This window comes from Mesocricetus auratus, unplaced genomic scaffold (assembly GCF_017639785.1).
Source record: "Mesocricetus auratus isolate SY011 unplaced genomic scaffold, BCM_Maur_2.0 Super-Scaffold_100004, whole genome shotgun sequence".
NCBI lineage: Eukaryota > Metazoa > Chordata > Mammalia > Rodentia > Cricetidae > Mesocricetus > Mesocricetus auratus.
Window position 1 is genome coordinate 42052262 of NW_024429189.1, and position 21286 is coordinate 42073547.

At 44.9% G+C, this 21286-nt stretch overlaps 1 protein-coding gene and 1 long non-coding RNA gene across 5 annotated transcripts in view; one reads left to right on the forward strand and one right to left on the reverse strand.

The window, feature by feature from the left end:
* Nucleotides 1–21286, reverse strand: part of Wipf1 (WAS/WASL interacting protein family member 1) — a 103860-nt gene that overhangs the window by 22575 nt on the left and 59999 nt on the right. The window contains exon 1 of one of the 4 annotated variants that reach the window (XM_040745597.1): nt 6180–6371. The exons of the other annotated variants lie outside the window; for them this stretch is intronic. The gene's annotated coding sequence lies outside the window, so the exon portion shown is untranslated. Of the gene's footprint in view, nt 1–6179; nt 6372–21286 lie in introns of those variants that run through there. 4 annotated transcript variants of the gene reach the window in all.
* Nucleotides 9591–15512, forward strand: LOC121140390. The gene is made up of 2 exons (XR_005877202.1): nt 9591–9830; nt 15165–15512. It is a non-coding gene; the product is annotated as an uncharacterized LOC121140390 (long non-coding RNA).

Consider the following 21286-nt stretch of genomic DNA (forward strand, 5'->3'; position numbering starts at 1 on the left):
AACTGTGAAATGGAACTTAGCCCATCCCAGCGTGGAGGGACATCCCTGCAATCCAAGTACTTAGGGGCCAGAAGCAGGAGTATCATGGCAAGTCTGAGGCCTACACTACACAGCAAGCCCCAGGTTAGCCAGCTAGAGACCCCGGAGGGCAGGGCGGTGAGTGTATCTTCCAGGTTCTCACTGCAATCTAGCTCAGCTGCATTCATACAGCCAGGAATTCCAAGACCTAGAAAAACTGAGTCTCTCACTAAGTCTCCAAGGTTGTTCATTAGAATCGTGTCCTCCACTCTCCCACTGGGCTATGCTGCCCTGTTTTGGGCCATTTTAAGCAGTTTCTTTTGGTGAAGTTTTCTTGTTACCTAGACTGGAATCCTTTGAAGTAATAAACCGTCCTATACTAGAACATCTCTGCCGCTCCAGATGAACTATCCCTGCGCTCACCTCGGTGTAAAAGGCTGCCAAGTACCTTTGTTGGAATTTAGCCGAGTAGCTTCTACGTGTGGTCTGTGGTCTGGACCCTTCCAGGATGAGTCTTAAGGAAAGCTTTTTAAAAATCCCAGAAATCCTAGCTGCCAGTCTTGGCACATCACTCACCACATGCATCAAAGGCCAAGTCTGTGTCTCCCCGTGCCTGGCTCAGTGCCAGGCCGACATCTTGGCTGTCTTCTTACCAGACTATGGACTCCACCAGGTCTCCCCAGTGACATAAAGTAAGGTTCTCACTAAATATGTGTAGGGAAGGAGCTGGAGTTACATGAGAAGACCAAGCTCTTGCCACTGGAATGGCTCACAGGGCATCTAGTGTTCCATGAGGCTTGGGCAAAGAATGCACTGTACCTCAGAGGGGCTTGCTAGTGTTAACTGCTGGGACTTGTTTTTATGGCAGCCTGGGACTTCCTGAGTAAATTCAAGCCCCAAGGCCTTGAAAAGTAGGGCTTTCCAGTGTCTCCTATAGCTTACACCTGCCAGAGGTGACCTTCCTGGAGAATCCTGGCACCAGGGCACAGACTCTAATGAACTAGGCATTCCTGCCTGTATCCTCACACCCACAGGGTCCACAGATGGGATCAGGGGCTTGTGAGCTTGGGGGACCAAAACAAAGTGAATATCTGAAAAGTACAATGCCAAGCTTCAACACTGCACTAGGCGTCATACCGCATCCTAGAACACCTGGCCACCGCACAGCTGGGGCCCATTTGTTAACTGGCGGAGCTGGCTATGAAGAATACCATGAATGAAAGAATTGCCAGCCCACTCCCTTTTCTAGAGGCTCAATCACAGATTTGCCCCAGGAAGCTCACAACTTCTTCAATATGCTAGGAAGACAGAATTATCCCAGAACATAAAATGACTGATTTGGGGGACTGAGAGAATTTGCTAGATTTGCTAGTCATTTAAATAAGTTGCTTCGTAGTCTAAAGCTAATTTAGAATTCAATCTGAAGTTGACTCTATGAGGCCCACACCACTAAATAATCCGAAGGGAGAATTTCCAGTAAATGCACCGGGGACACCAGATAGTCATCAGAAGGGGCTTCCTAATCTTGGGGGTTGGGGGGAATTCCATTAGAGAAGACTGGAAATGGTTTTATCCGGTTTTGTTTTGATTTTTACACTGCTATGGGCTGTTTGAAAACTCAGAGCATATTGTTCTGTAAACACTGCCAGCTGTTGCCCTTAAACACTATGCTACATAAAAGGGAATGGAGGAAAGTAACCCTTTCTCCACAAAAGGAGTCAAATAGTCAGGCACTTTGAGTGCCCTGTGTGTGTAAGGATGGGGAAGGGTTACCATAGAAACAATGCAACAGATCTGCAGGTCCAACTGCTCTTGCCCTCGGTACTTTCATATTCTTTCTATAATTTCCATTCAAGTTCAATGACAGTTTATATATAGCACCCTTAATTTATTTTCACGATTGCTTGCATGCTCCCGGCTTCCTTCCAACTTAGCTTTGTTATTTTCTCCCCTGGCTCCAAGGGGGAACATTGTGGAAAATATCAGGCAACACAGAAAGACACCAAAAGTTCTGCTTGTCCTCAGAAAAAAAAAGCATCCAGTAATAATTAGCTTTCGGATGAAAAGGGAGCTGAGGTAAATAACCCCCAGAAACCATTCTTGTTTTGGTGTATAGCCTCCTAGCTTAAAAATGCATGTGTATGTATGCCTGGGCACCTGCCCACCCCTCTCAGGCTGGGAAAATGTGTTCTCCACCCCCCATGTTTGGCCAAGACATTAATATAAGAGGTTCAGAATACATATAACCCAATAATGTTTAAATGAGTCAAAGGTCTTAAATTCACATTGTTATTACAACCATAAAAATAAATAAATGCAAGGGCATTCATTCAGAAGCTATGGATCTACTCAAAGGGACATAAACTTATTTAGTAATATGAAATTTCTGTTAGAATCATGAATTCTTTAAAAGCTCAGAGTTTTGAGATTCCTACTGGGGAAAAATCTTCTTGATTTTATTCTTTAGAGACTTCACAATGCAAACTGAGTTGGATGTCTTTAAGACCTGAAACCCATTAAAACTAATTAAGGTGAATTTGACTTTGTTCTTCAACTTCCTGTAAAAGGTCTCAACGGGAAAACTGATGCTCACAGTAAACCACAGTCATCCTGTTTCTTTAACACAATCTTTTCACAGGTGCAGTTGCCTGTAGTTTCTATTTTATGATACCAGTTGCTAGGCAACGCTGCTCACGGCCTGCCCCACCCCCACCCCCAGGCATCCTCCACAGCCATTTCTGAGACTTAAAACCCGCACAGAAAGGCTTGTTGCTCTTACTGTTAGTTACTTCACCTCTCCTGAGCTGCAGGTCCCTGCTCAGGGCAAGAAGGCAGCCCAAACAGAATACAAGCAGAATACAGAAAGCAAACAGACAAACCCAGTCAGTGACAGTGTGCCCCACTAGTGTCTGCTGTGGAACCCACACAGGCTGCGCCCAGAATGCACGATGTCCCAAAATGCACTTGGTCTTTGCTCATTTGAAACAACAGCTCCAGTGACTGCTAGGGCTGTTTTCTTTCCCATGGTAGCAGGCTGCGCCTGCAGCACTCACAAGATAGGTCAGACAGGCTTCACTCAGAGCTCTGGAGAAAGGTGTTTTGGGGCTATGGCCTCAAAAGCACTCTCCAGAGCAACATGGAGACCGACCTGGGACACAGGTGACTACAGGAGAAACAGAGGTTACCATGAAGATTATACTCTAACCCACCATCTTACATATTTAAAAATTAACAGAAGCTACAGGTATCCCAGCCCTTCTAAAAGTAAGACTAGGAAGTTTAGCTGTGTGACTGCGCTACCTGTGGGTTAGCTTAAGGGGTAGTAAGGACCAGGGATCCTGTACTTTATGCATATAAGTGACACGATTTTCTTCCCCCATCTTCCATCTTTACAAGTACCTTCTTTAAGGGGCTCAAAGCTCAAAGCTGAAGTTTCCCTAAATCCTCAGTACCATTTTTAGTATTCCCTAGAGGATTAATTTACACACACACACACACACACACACACACACACACACACACACACACGCACGCACAGATCACTCAGGGTTAGCGTACCTATTTATTGCATCATCTCAAGCATATCCTTGTAATATGTGCTGAAATGTCACCAGATTTATTTCTAAAAAGGTCAAAATACTTAGAAAGGAAAATATTTTACTTGAGATTAATCATTTGAAGCATATTTAATGTTGCTATGATAATTAAAACAAAATAATGTTGTAACCCCTGATTCTCAGGGTTCGAAAAGGACCTGGAAAACAACTGTACAACTTATCACATGACCTCCCAGCTGTTCAGGTGGAAAATGCTCTTGGGATCTAGAAAGTGTCCTCTCCACTCAGTAGTTAGGTGGCCGTGGGCAAAAGACGTAGCCTGCCTAAGTCCAGTTTCCACTGTGGATGGACATAATGGCATCTACTCAATTAGGAATATACACGCGTTAAATGAGGCAGGGCCTACTAAGTATTAGTCATTTGTTAAAAGTTAAAAATAATGATAAAGAGTAAGCAAGAGTAAAGGACGAATCACACATGAGTGAAGAGTGTGAAACCTTAGCCGGCATGTGCACACACATGTGTACACCCACGCCACCACTGAACCACAAAGAAGATGAAGGGACACACGCATAAAGCTAATCTTAGGGGGCTGGAGAGACGGCTCAGTGGTTAAGGTGTCTTACTGTTCCTCCTAGGATCTGAGTTCAGTTCCCAGCAACCATATCACAATTGCTTGTAACTCCAGTTCCAGGGGATCCTATACGCTATTGCCTTAGCAGTGTGTGTGTGTGTGTGTAAATAAAACAAATAAAAAACCACATTTATATTTCCCAGGAAAGCATTCTTATTAAGGCATTTCTTATTCTAGTTTTTTGTTTCAGTTTTACTAAAAGTATTTAAGGTCACAAAATACAGACAAGTATTTATGGTGGTTCAAAGTAAATGTTCTTTCCAATATAGGACACACGCATAAAAAAATTGATAAAGGGACTGGAGAGAGGACTCAGAGGTTAAGAGCACTGGCTGCTCTTCCAGAGGTCCTGAGTTCAATTCCCAGCAACCACATGGTGGCTCACAACCATCTGTAATGAGCGCTGGTGCCCTCTTCTGGCCTGCAAGCATACATGTATGCAGGCAGAGCACTGTATACATAATAAATAAATAAATCTTTTAAAAGTTGATAAGAAAAAAATAGAGCCAACCCTTAAGGGATAAATATATCAGAATTTAAAAAGAAACTTTACACTCCTAACAGAAGTTTAAAGAAACTTCGAACACAAATGATGTCTTCATTAAAGCATTACACAGACCTCAAGGGTCTGGAACGTAGTAGTAGCTCGTCTGACAAGCTGATCATGGGTCTGGGGGAGGTCCAGCTTACGGGCCAGAGCTAGCATTTATTCCCCCTGAAACTGACGCTGGCACCAGGGAACACACGTCACCACAGTTCTTCCAGACTGTGTTCCCCTCTACAGTTTAAGTGGAGTCTTGGAGAGCTGTGCACAAGTACCCACAGATAAACTTTGTGGAGCATCAGAAAAGCTGCCTGTGGGGTAGACAAATCACTTAATCTCTTTAGACCTAGTTAAAAAAAAAGTTTTGATGAGACCAACATCAACAAAATGCTTCGAGGCTAGCATGTAACACTGGCAGGCCCAAAACACTGTAAAACCCAACTGAGGGGAACCCAAGGCCATAAACATTCTCTAGCTCCTCCTCTTCCTCTTCCTCTCCCCCTCCCCCCTTACTCTAATCCACCCCACCCCCAGTCTATCAGTGAGTCTGTTTGTGACCCTCTACCTTCTGAACTAGAATTCCTCTGTAGCCTTCATTTACATTTGTATTTCTGCACAACAGCCACACATTAAATTAGTGAAAAACATTGACAGTTGTATGCACCATCCTTAGTTTTAAAAATGTCGCTCTACATTTCCACAAGGAGAAAAAGGAACATAAATTCCTTTTTCAAATACAACCTAGAGAATTCTTTTTTATATAAAACATTTCCTTAATCCTGCTCCACTGGGTCTCTGTGTGCACAGCTTTAAAATTTAAAGTTACATTTTACAGTTGACATAATTTAATATTAACCATATTAAAATTAATTATGACAAATGGTACCGAATCTGATTAACACCAGTCTCTGTGCTGTCCTGATGTGGATCAAATTACTCTAAAAGACAAAGTAAGATCTTTCTAAGAGACTACCTAAGCCTGGAACACACCACGTCTGCGGCAGCAGGACAGCATCAGCCTTAGCAAGCATGGAGCAGGTACCTTGCTACTTACACTTTAAAACATTCCATGACGGGTCAGACTGCAGACTCAGAGGCAGCTCTGTGGACCTGACTACACACAGTGCAGGTGCGTTAACTGCCACAAGCCCCCATTTCAGGGGAGAATGGGAAGAAACTAATGTGGATCCTAATGTGTCCAATGGTCAGGAAAAATTCTACAGAAAATCTCACTTGCACATTGACTCAGAACAAGTTACAAAGCACTCACTATCATGATAGCAGGCAGCAGGAATAAATCACATGGTTTTCTACAGAACAATGAAACATCTTTATCTCGACATACTATGGCCCATTAAACACCATTTAGTTCTTCCCTTTTGCTGATAAGAGGAAAGAAATTTAGTTTGAATACAGTTTCTCTTACCGTTAAAAAGGAAGGCATGATCAGGGACTCGGGCAGATAAGAGAGCAAGCAAGACGTGAGACCAAACAGAAAACTGGTGCTCCAAATGGCATCATCTTCTAACACAAACGCGGGGTTGTTTCTGGGCAGCCATTTTGCACAAGCTCTGGCCTCCTGCTCAGGGTGACACACTGAGTCAGAGGCAGGCAGCCTTCTGTGGTATTCACTTCCTGCCTGATTAATTTCTCATTTGTTCCTTCCTCCTTTGCTATACAAAAAGAAACTAGATTGGTTTTACTTAAGAAGCAAAGAAAAAAAAAAGCAAATTAAAAAGTTTCTCCTTCCTCCAGGATAGAGTGTAACCACTTGATGCTGTGAAGTGGGCCTCTGCACCTCTCTCCAGTTAACAGCTTTTTTCCCCCTTTTTCCTCGACACCACTACAAAAATAATTACTCCTGGAACTTGAGATTCCTTCAAAAGAATTCGATTTGAAAGCACAACTCTCAATTCTGACTATTTCATTTAGCAATATTGAGAAGAGTCACTCAAGAAATAAAAGCCCTTGACTGCACTGAGAATTAATGTAAGTGAGCCTTCCTCATTTGCGAGTATTCAAGCGTGTGGGGAGAAAGTCAGGACGCAGGTGAGGCGTGCAGGTTGGCGTGCAGCAAGCTTGGAAATGCCACTAGGGCGTAAGTCAGGATAAAAGATACACCCGCAAGCTGCAGACCCACAGCCTTCCAGACCCAAATGCCTTTTCCCCCTCTCCACACTTACAGGGCGACGGTCAGCTCTTTTGGAAAAAGCTGACAAAAGCACACGGAAAGTGAGGGCCGATGAGGGATTTAGATTTCTTACTTCTAAGGTGGATGTAGCTCCCTAACTCACAGCCTTGTGTTGTGTACAGCAGACAGAGTAGCACAAAACATCCACACATTTCTCTTGATGCATCTGAGCAACTCGTATTCATTGTTGCAACACATACCGATAACTGAGAAAATGGCTTCAGTTGAAAGAATGAAAAAAACGGAGGCATATTTCAGAAATTCCATTGTGAACCTTGCATGTGGGATCCTGATTCAGCTGTGCACAAAGATCCAAGTTGCCTGGCCTCCCCTTACCTATGCAGGTGTCCGATAAAAAGGCAAGGGCTGGTTTCAATGGAGACTGGCTGGAGGAGAGGCCTGGAGGACGCAGTGGGACCAGGAATACTAAATTTCCTCTCGTGTTAGGACAGCTCCACCTCAATACCTGAAGTACTGAGAGGGAGGAGAGCTCTAAGTTTGAGAGGAAGTAAATTCACATTCCCTGAGATCTGACTTGAATCAAATAAGCAGCTGGCGATGTTAGGCCAGGGGCATAATTCCTAGAAATGGACATCGAAGGATAAATGGCAGGTCCTTCTCTCCACCTGGAGCTGTCTGAAGGCATGCAGGACTTCTTTCGTGCCTAAAGCAGGACCTCGGGTACAAGTGGTGTTCAAACGGGGACACTAGGCACGAGGCCAGACAGAGGCGGAGGCTTACAGCCTGCGTCCACTTCTGAAAACCCTTGGGGCAACAGAAAATACTGTCAACTCAAAACTTAAATGCTTGAGTGAAATCTTTGAGGAAGTCTAACTATAGCTGGGTCTAAAACAAGAACAGGGGCAATGAGATGATTTGTCTACGTATTTACAGACTTATTTTGAAGTTCACTACGTTAGGTACCCCAAACACACACACACACACACACACACACACACACACACACACACACACACACACACACACACACACGGGGTGGGGGGGCCCCGGGGGAACGGACGGGGACGACAGGACAGAGATGAAGACAGAGAGAGACTACTCAGTATGTATACTTTCCATGCCTATTCTATTCACTTAGAAGGCAGGAACTCCCAATAACTGCAGGGAGTAGGGATATAGAATTGGCATCTATTTCATCTTTAATGAACTCTGTAAACGCAGTCTACACTGACTGTACTTGAGATGTGTGTTATGTAAGACAGGATGGGAGATGGTGTGCCTCTGTTTAAACCCCTCCAACAGCTTCTCGTTCATTTACAAACTCCAAACACCTTGCCTACACTACAAAGGCCCATAAGATCTGTCTTTTCCTAGCCCTTTGTCATCCAGGCTAGCTTTGAATTTGCTGTAATCTTGCCAGTGCTGGGATTTCAGGTGTGCACCACCACAGCCTGGCTCAAACCCTCTTGCTAATTTGCACCCCCTCCCCTAGCCAGCCCTTTCTGTTCCTTAACTGTACCAAGTTCATTTGCATTTTGGGACTTTATACTTACAAGTCTGTAAAAATGCCCAGGTCCTATCTCCTATCTCTGTGCGTGCTCTCTCTCTCTCTCTCTCTCTCTCTCTCTCTCTCTCTCTCTCTCTCTCTCTCTGTCTCTGTCTCTCTCTCCCTCCCTCCCTACCTCCCTCCCCCTCCTCTCTCTTAAAGGGTTTCTCTGTGTAACAGCCCTGGCTGTCCTGCCACTCTAGACCAGGCTGCCTCGAACTCACAGAGATCCACCTGCCTCTGCCTCCCGAGTGCTGGGATTAAAGGCCTGCGTGCGCCACCACCGCTGGGCTTGCTCTTTCTCTTTGCAGAATGCAAGTCATCACTCGATACTGTACTTGTTTGTATGTCTCTCCTCACCACAATTCAAGCTCCATGAGAGCTGGGACCCTGTTTGTCTTGTTTTCTGCTGTCTCCTCAGCGTCTAATACAGTTTCCAGTGCTCAATAAATAGTGGATTTGAATATCTTATAAATTCCACCAAAACACAACAATTCTTTCTTAGCTTGCCATAGCTTCAGTTGTCAGCTTGACGTAAGCCCAGAGTCACCTGGGAAGAGGGAAGGTCAACTGAAGACCCGCCTTGATGAGATTGGCATCTCTTTTGGTATTTTCTTAACCGCCAAGTGATAGGAGAGCTCACTCAACTAGAGGCAGTATCCCTATAGGGGGCCACTTCTGTATAAGAAAGCAGCGCTCCTCGGTGGTCTCTGTCAGTTCTTGCCTCCAGGTTCCCCTTTGAGCTCCAGCCCTGGCTTCCCTTAATGATGATCTCATTATAACTTGTAAGTTGGAATAAGTTATTTTCAGTAAGTGTTTTTGTTGTTGTTGTTGTTGTTGCTGTTTTGTTTTTCTTTTTCTTTCTTTCTTTCTTTCTTTCTTTCTTTCTTTCTTTTTTTTTTTTTTTTTTTTTACGAGACAGGGTTTCTTTGTGTAGCCCTGGCTCTTCTGGAACTCACGCCACAATTAACAGAAAATACTTAGAATGTTGGGGTACCCTGCAGGACAAGGCAGAAGAGAGAAACTCTGTCTGGAAATAGTAGACAAAGGAAACCATAGCTTTGTAAACAAAGCCCCTCCCGCCTTCCCCCTTGTGATCTGCAGCCCAGTGGGTGAGAATTGAATCTGGAGTCCCGCGGGGTAGGAAACCCCAATGCTCCCTACTAGTCTGACTCACATGAAGCAGGGACAGAGGTGAAACTGTATCAGGAGACACGTCTGGAATGTACTAGAAGTGGATTCCTTGCTGTCTCTGCAAAGCCATTCTGTTACTTCTCGAGAAAGGGGACAGCTGTTTTCGTCTCTGTGCTGGGATCTGTCTCACCACCAAGAAGCAGATTGTCCTATGAGGAGTTTGGATTTGGCCGCTTTAGAACCAGGTTAGCTGTCTCTTGGGGGAATCAGTATGACTGGGGTAAACAGTCTATTTGTTACTCTCTCTCTCTCTCTCTCTCTTAAAATGTGCATTAGTGTTTTGCCTGCATGTATATCTGTATGAGGATATCAGATTCCCTGAACTGGAGTTACAGAAATTGTGAGCTGTCATGTGGGTGCTGGGATTGAACCCAGGTTCTCTGGAAGAGCAGCCAGTGCTCTTACCACTGAGCCATCTCTCCAGGCCCTGCCTGTTACTCTCACATCCTCCCTCCCTTTACTATTAGAGTATGGAGTTCAGACTTAGGGGACATCTCTGTTCCTGCAGCAGTTGGGCTAACTCTACCCTGACTCCAGGGTAACAAGTAACCAGCTTGTTTCATTACTGCCTCTGGGTGTCCCTGGTGCAGTGGCAGGTTTGGAGACAAACATGTGACTACTCTTAATCAAGGAGATTCACTGAGAGGTATTCTAAGACCCACAGGGCTGGGACTGGCGGAATCGAAGCACATTTTAAACATGGGCGGGGACAAGGGCTTTAAGAAGGAAGCTAATTCAGAAAGAGCTAGAAGGAAGTCTGAAGCTTAAAGGGCACGTAAATCAAATACAATGTGTGGGCTCCAGATTTAAACAAACAAACAAAACCCTAAAAAATTCAAAGCAGCCAGAATTTGAATACTGATTTGAAGACAGCCCTGATTTTAGATTAGGTGTTATTGCAATTGTTATATTTTACAAAGAACTCTTAATTTTTAGAGATTCACACTAAAATATTGTGAGTGAAATGATTTGTCCGGATCAGTGTCAAAGTAACACTGGAAATGAGGCTAAGTGTGTCCGGGTTCAAACGAGACCAAAGTGGTCCTGAGATTACGGCTCTTAAAACTGAGAGAGCAGCACACTGCAGGTCTTCAGGCAGCGACTGTCTGGCCTACTTTCCAGTATTTGAAATGTTTCCATCAAGTGCAACGACGAAGGAAAAGGAAAAAGGCCCGTGGCTCATTCCCTTCTTCATCCACTAGAGGCTGTGGAGGGACTAGCAACCTGCTCTGATGTGGCGTTAAGGAAAGTTTGTTTGTCTCAAGATGATCTCTTGGCTTTGGGATAAAACAGGATGCCAAGGTTTTCTCCAGAATAGTTGAGGATCTAGGTAGCTCTTCCCAGGAAGGGATTAAAGCCCCCCCTCAATATCTGAGACTTCAGGAACAGTGGCAATTAAAAAAATTAAATAAGAAGCCAGAGAACAAATAAACACCCTAAAAAGCAAGAAGAAACGGGAGAGTGTAATGAGATGTTTACTTAGCACAGAAGGCTCAGGCCTGATGGGTGGGGCCCACCTTCTCAGTGTCTTGTTCTCTGCCAGGATGACCCTCAACACACACCCAATCCATGTTATTCCTGGGACAGTCTTAGTTCACCTAGACCCAACTCTGCGATATTGCTACAGATCCCCAAGAAAACCTTATCATGTTTGGAACCATTGTTTAAATCAGGGCATTGAACTAGGCATTCGTGGGCCTGTGGCCAACAGCATCTTTGTCTTCTCCTTCCTGGAGTCTTGTTAATAATCCCATACTGGAGATGAATCCTCAGGCTCAGAGACATCTTATGGTTTACAGTTTTAGTTTGGAGACTCCAAAGAAATCCATGGGCTCAAAACCCTCAGGGCCCTTTCATTTATAGCAAGTGAAATCTAAAGGCCTACTATGTCGGAGGCTGCAGGGGTCCACCTTTCTATCTCTTGGTCTTCTCCCTCTTCTGAGCCTGCCGAGTTCTCTCCTAAGGACGGACCTCTCCCGGCTGTTCACTACACTCAGGGCAGTCATTATTTGGACATGATCCCCGTTGCCCTCTGCAGGGGCGGCTGTTACTGAGGGCAGAGACTGTCTTGTCTAGTGCCATCTCCCCAGCTGCCTGCAACAGCACCTGACACATGGCAGAACGTGAAAAATACGCAAAAAGGGAACTGGAGAAACTCCCAGCTCCAGGTTAGAATATCACCAAGCTTACCTCCTTGTAGAAAAACACATGCTTTTTGGATATGGGAAGACCATGCATGTGCCCTTTGAGAGCACCGTCTTGCTTTCAGTAATCTCATTTAACTGTGAAAATTTTCCAGTTGGGTCACCAACTTCCAGAACAAATGCCTCCAGGGGAAAACCCATGTAGAGCATAGAGGTGGTTTCTTACAGCCCAAGGGGGAAACTGTTGGAAAGTCCCCTTCTACATCCTGCCATGTATACTTTCTGCACATGGACTGGGCGCTGCTGCTGACATATGGCTAAACACACATTCCTTCTGGTTGCCTGCTAATGGTTTGAAGGCCAAATAAGGTCTGTACAATCATTTCTAGGGTGGGGACAATGACCATCTAGGTTCTTCTCCAGCCTCCTCTGTAGCCCAGGGTTACCTATGCCTTCAATTGGAGGACAGAGCCACAAGGGCACAGAGAACTCCCCTGAAATCCCAGGGAATAAGGGCAGATACAGCTGTGCACTTGGGCCTGACATCACCCCTCTAAACACTGCAGGAGGAGCTCAGTGACCCGAGATGCCCCTTGGAGCCCTCTGACTGCACATGAGCCAGGCCTGGATGGTGACACTGCCTGAAAGAGGCTGACCCAGCTGCTCTGTGAAGACAGGAAACAGGGGGACATCTGTGGGCCCAATAATGAGAGGTTTTTCTCGGAGTCACCATACAAGAGTGTCCCATTCAGCACAGAACTGCCCTCTTCAAAGGCTCTGTTGGATACTAATGTAGGGGAAAAACCACTTATGATGATCTGATCCTGGCCCTTAACTCCAATTTATAGGTAAATACAAAGTAATTACAGATGTTCTTTGACTTACAACGGTGTTACCTCCTTATAAACTCATTGTAAGGTAAAAGCAAGAACTCATGGCTGCAGACAATGGAAACATACTGTCTTAAAAAGTTAGAGGAAGGATTTGGGATTTTTCACATGAACAAATGATAACCTTTGAGGGGAGATATTTTGAGGGGAGGTGTCTTTTTTTTGGTTTTGCTTTGTGTTTTTGAGACAGGATCTCTCTGTGTAGTCTTGGCTGTCCTGGAACTCTGTAGACCGGGTTGGCCTCAAACTCAAAAGATCTGTCTGCTTCTGCTTCCCAAGTGCTGGGATCAAAGGTGTGGGATATCACACCTGGCTAGGAGGAGAGACATGTTTAACATGACAAATATCATCACATGACACATACAAATATCAACACATCATCACTATGTATAAGTCTAATGTTTTTATCTATCAGTTAGAAACTATTCTTAAAGAGAGAGAGAGCTGTAAATGCATTTAATAAATATAGTACACTAAGCATGCTAACGCAACAACTCAACGTACTGTAGCTCATCCTGTTGTGCCATGTTGTGCCCCCCCCCCCGCCCCCATTCAGAGGCTGTAGGAGGCTAACAGGCACTGCAACATCATACCAGGGAGACAGACCAGCAGCTGAGCTGTCATGAGTCTGGAAACATCTACATTAACATGGTTGCACTCATTGTTTCAACTCCCAGAAGTATAACTATTCCACCAGTGAAACACTTTGTTCTGATTGTGAAAGAAATGGAAAAGCTGTCAGAATAAAAAAGGAATCATTGTGTCAACAATGACAAGAAGAAAAAACAAGCTAATAACGTCGGGATATTACTATAAAGGAAGGTCCATAAACACAGTCAGTTGATATGGGCCAGCACACACGTGTTGGCCAGAACCACAGAGTACACAACCTTGTAGAGAAAGTGCCCCTCCCCCACCCCAGGACATTTGCCCGGCAACGTCAGCTTTGGCTGAAGCCACTCTTGTTATCAATCATTGTTGGGGACCAGGCCACTGAATCTACTTACCCCAGGGCATTTCCCAAAACTCAGGCTCTTTCCCACAAATGGCCCTTCCCTGAACAATGCTTCCCTAACACCTACACTCCCTGGTGAGATCTCCTGCTCTAGCATAGCAAACGCTCCCTGCCCCTAACAGCCCCCAGCCTCACTTCCCAGCGTCTCCGGTCTAACAGGTCTAACAACCCAGTCCCAGGGCCAATGCCACATTCCCCTATTTAAGCCTGTACAGAATTCTCATTAAATGGCAGCTTGATCGGAAGGTCTGTCTTGCTGTCCATATCTCTTGTCTCATTCATTCCAGGTTCCCGTGGGTTTGAACCCATTGTGGCCTGTTGGCCAGGGCAAATCATGGTGGCCAGAATGTCTCAAAATACCTGATGTTGATCCGTACTTTTGCCTCTGAAGGCTCCCCTCTACCTCAAGGCCCTTGAGTACACCCATAGTTTACCATCGCATTTGCAACACCCCTGCATTCCCAAATAAATAGCAGATCTTTTTTTTTTGAGAATTTGTCCTTTTCAAAAAGATTGATGAATGCTGGGCGTTGGTGGCTCACGCCTTTAATCTTTAAGTCTCTGGCTAGAGATAATCTACAGTGGTCACGGGAATTCAGCCCGACCGCTGGCTCTGTTGTGTTTCCCCCTTAAGAGGCTGCATTGATCACTTACAAACTGAAGTTAACTGCTACACAGAGAAACCCTATCTCAGAAAACCAAAACTAAGTGGATAAAAACCTGCTTCCCTTTTATTTCCCTTTTAAATTAAGATTATACTGACTTAAAAAAAACCTGGAAATGATGTATGAAGCCAGACAACTCCATTTAAGAGGTTCACTGAAACTGTGCATGGTGGCGCATGCTTAGCACTGGTGGGGGGTGGGGGGGGAAGGCAGGGGCATCTCTGTGAGTTCGAGGCCAGCCTGGTCTACGGAGTGGGTAAGTTCCAAGACAGGCAAGGCTGTTACACAGAGAAACCCTGTCTTGAACCCCACCCCCACAAAAACAGAAGTTCTCTGAAGATGTGAGGCCCGGAGTGAGGCCAGCATGAGAGCTGCTTTCGGTGGAGAGCTCCGTTTGGTGCCTGGACTCATGCCGCATGGAAGTGAAGCAGCTGTCCACTGCCGAGGGGGAGGGTTCACACTCCGCTCCCATGTGTCCCAGGGTCTCTCTCCTCCTGCTTCTGAGCACACTCTGCTTTTCTCCATGGCCTGCCAAACAGAGTTTGCTCTCCCCACATAACCCCAGATTCCCTCCAAGAACCTCCCCTCCCCTCCCCTCTGGTTGCTCTGAATTCTCCAAATGACTGACGGAGAAAACTTGAAAAAGAAAAATCCTCCTAGCTCGTCTGCAATGGGGTCAGCATCCTGACAGGCTACCAAAAAGATCACCAGAAAATGCTTCTTGCTTCCTTCCACAGTGTGTGCAAAGGGCAGAAAAGATGCAACCGAGGTGGCGAATGCCTTTTTTTTTTTTTTTTTTTTGCAGGGTCCTGCCCCACTACTGAGTCTTTCCCCTGCAACACAGAAGCTGGCCAACTCAAGTCTTGGACCATTTAATCTGTTTCAGGTCCATTCCAACAGAATGACCAGTTGTGTACAAAGGAGCTCCATGGCTACATTTAAATATTGACTGCTTTGAGGACAAGAAACTACCAAGTGGCATAAAAGCCACATGGTTAATATTTTGTAGGCTGTCTCCAGGAAGATACACGCACAGCATTCAGAAGGAAAAAGCATCAGTTTAAACACTTTCTCTCTCATCCCCATCTCCATTCAATAAAACAGACAAGCCAAAATAAAATGAAACAACAAATAAAACTCAGCCTGGACCCTACCCTTGGCTTGTGTCACATGTGTGCTGTCTGGGTGCCACAGAATAAACCAGCATCACTTCTGCCTCTGTCCACAACATGACCCAGTCCCTGATGGTGGCTTTCCTCCAGGTTCAATGCTCCCTCCTTCCAGATAAGCCTTTGTAACAGGAGGCTCTGGCCACCCTCACTTTCCCCCTTGTCCTGACCCTGCTTTCTCTTCTAGCTAAACACACGATGCTGCTGGTTTGTAGAAACAGAAGTACTATGTGTCCTGTGACATGATATTTGCTTCTGCCTCTCTGTGAGCCTCTAACTACCCCATAGATTAGTGAGGGGTCTTATGCACCTTCTACATTCAGCAAATACACAGCATCTGCCACACGCCCCTATTGCTTTAGATGCAAGCGTGGCTAACCAAACTGAATCTCCACCTACAAGGAGCCAGCATCCACACCTAAGCCGATGGTAAGATACCGGTGAAATGAATTCAGGGTTCCACCCACCACATTTTGGCTTAGCTCATCTTAGCTTATGCAGATTGCTGCCTGAAGAGTGACTACCTATATAAAAGCACAGTCCTCCAACGCCTGTCAGTCATTTCCATTCGAGTGTAGGCATGGGCTGTCTGAGCTTTGTTATACTAGATACAAGCATACTTGCTGATACACTGCTGGACCAGCCCACAAAAGTCTAGTTCATATAATGTGACTGAACTAAAGCTTCAGTTGCTAGCCCTCAAAGGAAAGGAAATGGAGGAGGAAGAGTTCACATCCCTTCAGAGCTCCTGAGACACAGCCTCTGCCCTTTCCTCCAAGCTAACCCTAAATGTTCCTTTGACCCTTCAGGATCCTAGGACACCCCTGTTCTCCCAACACATCTACTTGTGATTCCCCTTCCTCACGTAAGAGAATCTCACTGAATTGTCAGAAGGAAATCAAATTGCTATTCTTCATTTCATATTAGTATTTTAACATCCTTTTTAAAGATTTATTTTATGAGTCCTTTATGTTAAAGGTGTGTGTGTGTGTGTGTGTGTATGTATGTATGTATGTATGTGTATGTGCATGAGTACAGTGTGAAAACAGAAGGCGGCTTTGGAGGTCCTGGAGCTGGAATTACAGGCAGTTATGAGCCTCACAATATGGGTACTGGGAACCAAACTCAGGTCCTCTGCAAGAGTATGTACTTTTAACCACCAGTTCCATTACTTTTTTATTTAAGTGGGGGTTGACTAGAAAGCACAAATTGCCGTCAAATTGATGATCTGAGTTTGATCCCTGGGACCACATGGAAGAAGGAAAGAACTATTTCTGAAAGTTGTTCTCTGACCTACACACACACACACACACACACACACACACACACACACACACACATACACGATAGATAGATAGACAGACAGACAGATGAATAAAAAGATTTTTAAAGTGAAAGGAGCTTCTAAAGTAGTGGTTCTCAACCTGCGGTTCATGACCCCTTGGGGGGGTCTCCTGACCCTTTCACAAGGATAGCATATCAGATACCCTGCACATCAGAGATTTACTTTATGACTCATAATAGGAGCGAAATCACAGTTATGAAGTAGCAATGTAAAGAATTTTATGGTTGGGGGTCACCACAACATAGGAACTGTATTAAAGGGTCACAGCGTTAGGAAGGTTGAGAACCAGTGATCTAGGGAGATAACTAACCTTGAAAATTATGAGGACCTGAGTTCAATCCCCAGAACCCATATTTTAAAAAAACCTAGCCAGCATGGTCCATAGCTGTCTGACGAGCAACAGCCAAGGTCCTCCAATCTCCACACCAAATGCGTAGGAGTGTACACCACTCTTACATACACGCAACGAGAGGGAAGCTATTAATTAAATGATGACCAATTTTGTTGAGATAAGGATGGAGAGAGAAATCACACTCTCTATGGTAGTGTCTGCTTCTCTCACTTTCATAGTATTTTTTTTTCTTATTAAAAAGCCATATAAAGATACCAGCACACAGGCAGAGGCAGAAGGATCTCTGAGCTGGAGACCAAATTGGTCTACAAAGCAAGTTTCATGACAGCCAGGGCTGCACAGAGAAACCCTGTCTTGAGAAAACAAACAAAACAAAGCCAAATATAGAAAAGCTTAGAAAATGTAAATGATTTTCAAAGCAATTCATTTAAAAATCTGTTAAGAGTTTTAATGACTAAGATCAAAACTATCCATGACAGCTTATGCTGGAGAGGACATGGAGTAAGGGGAACACTGGAGGGAGTGCAAACTTATACAGCCTCTCTGGAAATCAGTATGTCGCTTTCTCAGAAAATTGGAATCAATCTACCTCAAGACCCTGTAATACCACTCATGGGCATATGCCCAAAGGATGCACTCTCATACCACAAGGACATTTGCCCAGCTATGTTCATAGCAACATTATTTGTAATAGTCAGAACCTGGAAACAACCTAGATGCCCCTCAACCAAGAATGGATAAAGAAAATGTGGTACACTTACACAATGGAGTACTACTCAGCGGCAGGCAAATGGATGGAACTGTCATACTGAGTGAGTAACACAGAAAGAAAAACATGGCATGTACTCACGCATAAGTGGATATCAGACATAAAGCAAAGGATAACCAGCCTATAGTCCATGACCCAAGAGAAGCTAGGAACAAAGGAGAACCCTAAGAGAGACATATATGAACCTCCTGGGAAGGGGAAATAGACAAGATCTCCTGAGAAAATTGGGATCATGGTGGGGGGGGAGCAAAAAGGAACGGAGAGGGGAGAACAGGAGGGAACAGGATGGGGGAAGGACAGAGAGGGAGAGCAAGGAAAGAGACATCTTGATTGAGGGAGCCATTATGGAATTAGTGAGAAACCTGGTACTAGGGAAATTTCCAGAAATCCACAAGGATGACCCCAGCTAAGACGTTAAGCATTAGTGGAGAGGATGCCTGAACTGGCCTTTCCCTCTAATCAGATTGATGAATACCTTCATCCAGCAACTGATGGAAGCAGATTCAGAGATCCACAGCTAAGCACTGGGTTGAGCTCCCAGAGTCCAGCTGAAGAGAGAGGAGTGATAACATGAGCAAAGGGGTCAAGACCATGATGGGGAAACCCACAGGAACCTGAGCTAGCGGGAGCTGACTGACTCCAGACTGGCAGTGGGAAAACCTGCACGGGGCTGAACCGGGCCCTCTGAATGTGGGCGACAGTTGTGTGGCTTGGGCAGTTGTCTGTGAGGCCGGTGTATCCCTAGACTTTTTGGAGCCCATTCCCTATGGAGGGATACCTTGCTCAGACTAGATACAGGGAGGAGGGCCTCAGTCCTGCCTCAACTTGATATGCCAGCCTTTATTGACTCCCCATGGGAAGCCTCACCCTCTCTGAGGAGTGGATGGGGGTGGGGTGGGGAGAAAGTGGGGGGAACAGGAGGAGGGAGGGATTGAGAACTGGGACTGGTATGTAAAATGAGAAAAGATTGTTTTAAAAAATAAAAATCTGTTAATATCTTGAAATGTCCTTTCAACCTTTTCCGTGTGTGTGTGTGTGTGTGTGTGTGTGTGTGTGTGTGTGTGTGTATGTTGCAACAATGGGGCAATTGGGACCAAGCTTAGGACTCCCACATGCTGGCCAAGGGCTCTACCATACATAGTGCTCCACTCCTAGCTCTGTGTATCTAAAATGTGGTCAGACTGAAGCGTGTGTGTCTTTCCTTTTCTCATGTCACAATAGGATGTTAAATGTTGAATGTTTCAATTTGTGGTTGTTCTGTTATCTGTATTTTTTGGACATTTAAATTATATCCAAATTCATTATCAAACCTTCTGCAATGGGGCTAAGAGAGATGAGTGAGTGAAGTGCTAGCCATACAAGCCAAAGGCCCTGGGTTCAAGACCCCTGGATCTGTGAGAGCATAAATCCCATGGCTCCTATAGAGAGACGGAAGGTGAACAGAAGATTCCCGGGGGGTTCACAGGCCAGCTAGCCTGGTGTATGCAATGACAAAAGAGACCCTGTCTCAAAGGAGGTAGGACAAGACTGACACTCAAGGTTGTCCTCTGACCTCCACACGTGTGCCCCAGCACACATATGTCCAAGTTCATACATATACACATGAGTCATACATGCACTCAAAACGCTACCATGATTAATATATTTGTATGCACATGTTTCTAGTCTAGCACGAATTTCAGATTACTTCCAGAGGATGCATCTATAGAGTGTAACTATAATAGGAGACACTCGACAGTTTTTGTTTCTTCTAAAGGTTTTGGTACCTACCTCAAACTTTTAGCTAACACACCCCTCCCCAGTGCCCATTATATTTATTCTCAATATGTGCCATTTTTCTAATTATTGCCAATTTATTAGATGAAAAATTATACATATGGGCTACGGAAGTACAGAAGTAATTTTACTTCTGATTATTCTTGAGATTGACAATGTCTCACCATGTATCATCTTCTCTCTCATTATTACGTATTTTTCTATTAAATGTTATCTGAAATTTTTTTAATTACAGTGTGAGCCTTTTTTTTATTTCCTTCTTTTTAACCAAAGTACTGTCCAACTCATCATGTTTTCTTTCTTTCCCCCATCAGTGTACAGGGTCTCACTCATGCTAGACAAGCACTCTCACTCTGAGCTTCATGATTTTTCAAAAAATACAAAATGAAATATTTAGCCCCTGGGCCAAGGGCAGTGGCCATTCCTGGGAGCTTATAAACTGGACCACCTTGACTTTGCAGCTGTGATTAAATTTACTGTGACATTTGTGAGAATGTGCCAGGCTGGGAAGAGGGGGAAAGGATTGCTTGCTAGGCACATAGCCCCAAAGCGCTTCCTGTCTCAGAGACAAAGGCAGGAATGCCTGGGTTTATGCTACACAAGGGCAACCAGGAAACTTGTATTTTGACCCCAAGTCACCTCATTCTGTCTTTCACAAGACCAAAGTTCCCGGAAACTGAGGAGTAAGTAGGCTGACCTGTTCAGTCTGAGCTTCTTTTATCTTCACTGACTTCAGGTGCTGTTTTGAGAATTTAGGAAAAAGGAAAAGCGATTCTGATTTTCTTTTTCAGGACTGCAAAGTTGTCCACCAGAGCCTCTTTCTGAGCGTGGGTCATGCAAAGCTACTCTACTGATCTGCGTAGTGACCGTGACCAGGGCTGGAATGACATCCTGTAGTCTCCTCTCTACCCAGTTCAGACAAATAACAACTTGAGATGAAGGAGGGTACTCTTTGCTTTATATTCTTCTTCCTGTTGGACTGAGATGATGCTCAGTGGGTTTATCAGATACGCAGATGCTCTGGGGCAATGAGCTCTGCACACACTAAACATTAGCATTAGCTATCATTAATGATCACAGAATTAAGCAGACTGAGCCTCTCAGGTAGTGAAACTTGGTAAAGGAGGAAACATGAGTAGGCTGGGAGAGAGTGACACTGAGAGATAAGGAGGGCACACAGAGGGGTAACACGGAGAGATGCAATGCAGAATTTGATCTGCTTGATAGCTGAAAAACTGTTAAGTAGTGGTCATGTCAGTCTGTTTACACCTAGCTCTCAAATACGCTTACCCCCACTTCAGAAATCTGGCATTGATCGGTTCCGTCTGTGCCAGCCTCACCCTCGTCCTCTAGCAGAAGAGTGCCCAACAAGCCTCCTAGACATACGGTCTCCTACAGGTTGAGATGAACGGGACATCGGCAAACTGGTTTTATGCTCACTGTCTTGTATGTCACTTGAAGACAGCTGTTGCCAACCAACAGGAAAGCTACAGTCCAGATGAAAGGAAAGCTACCC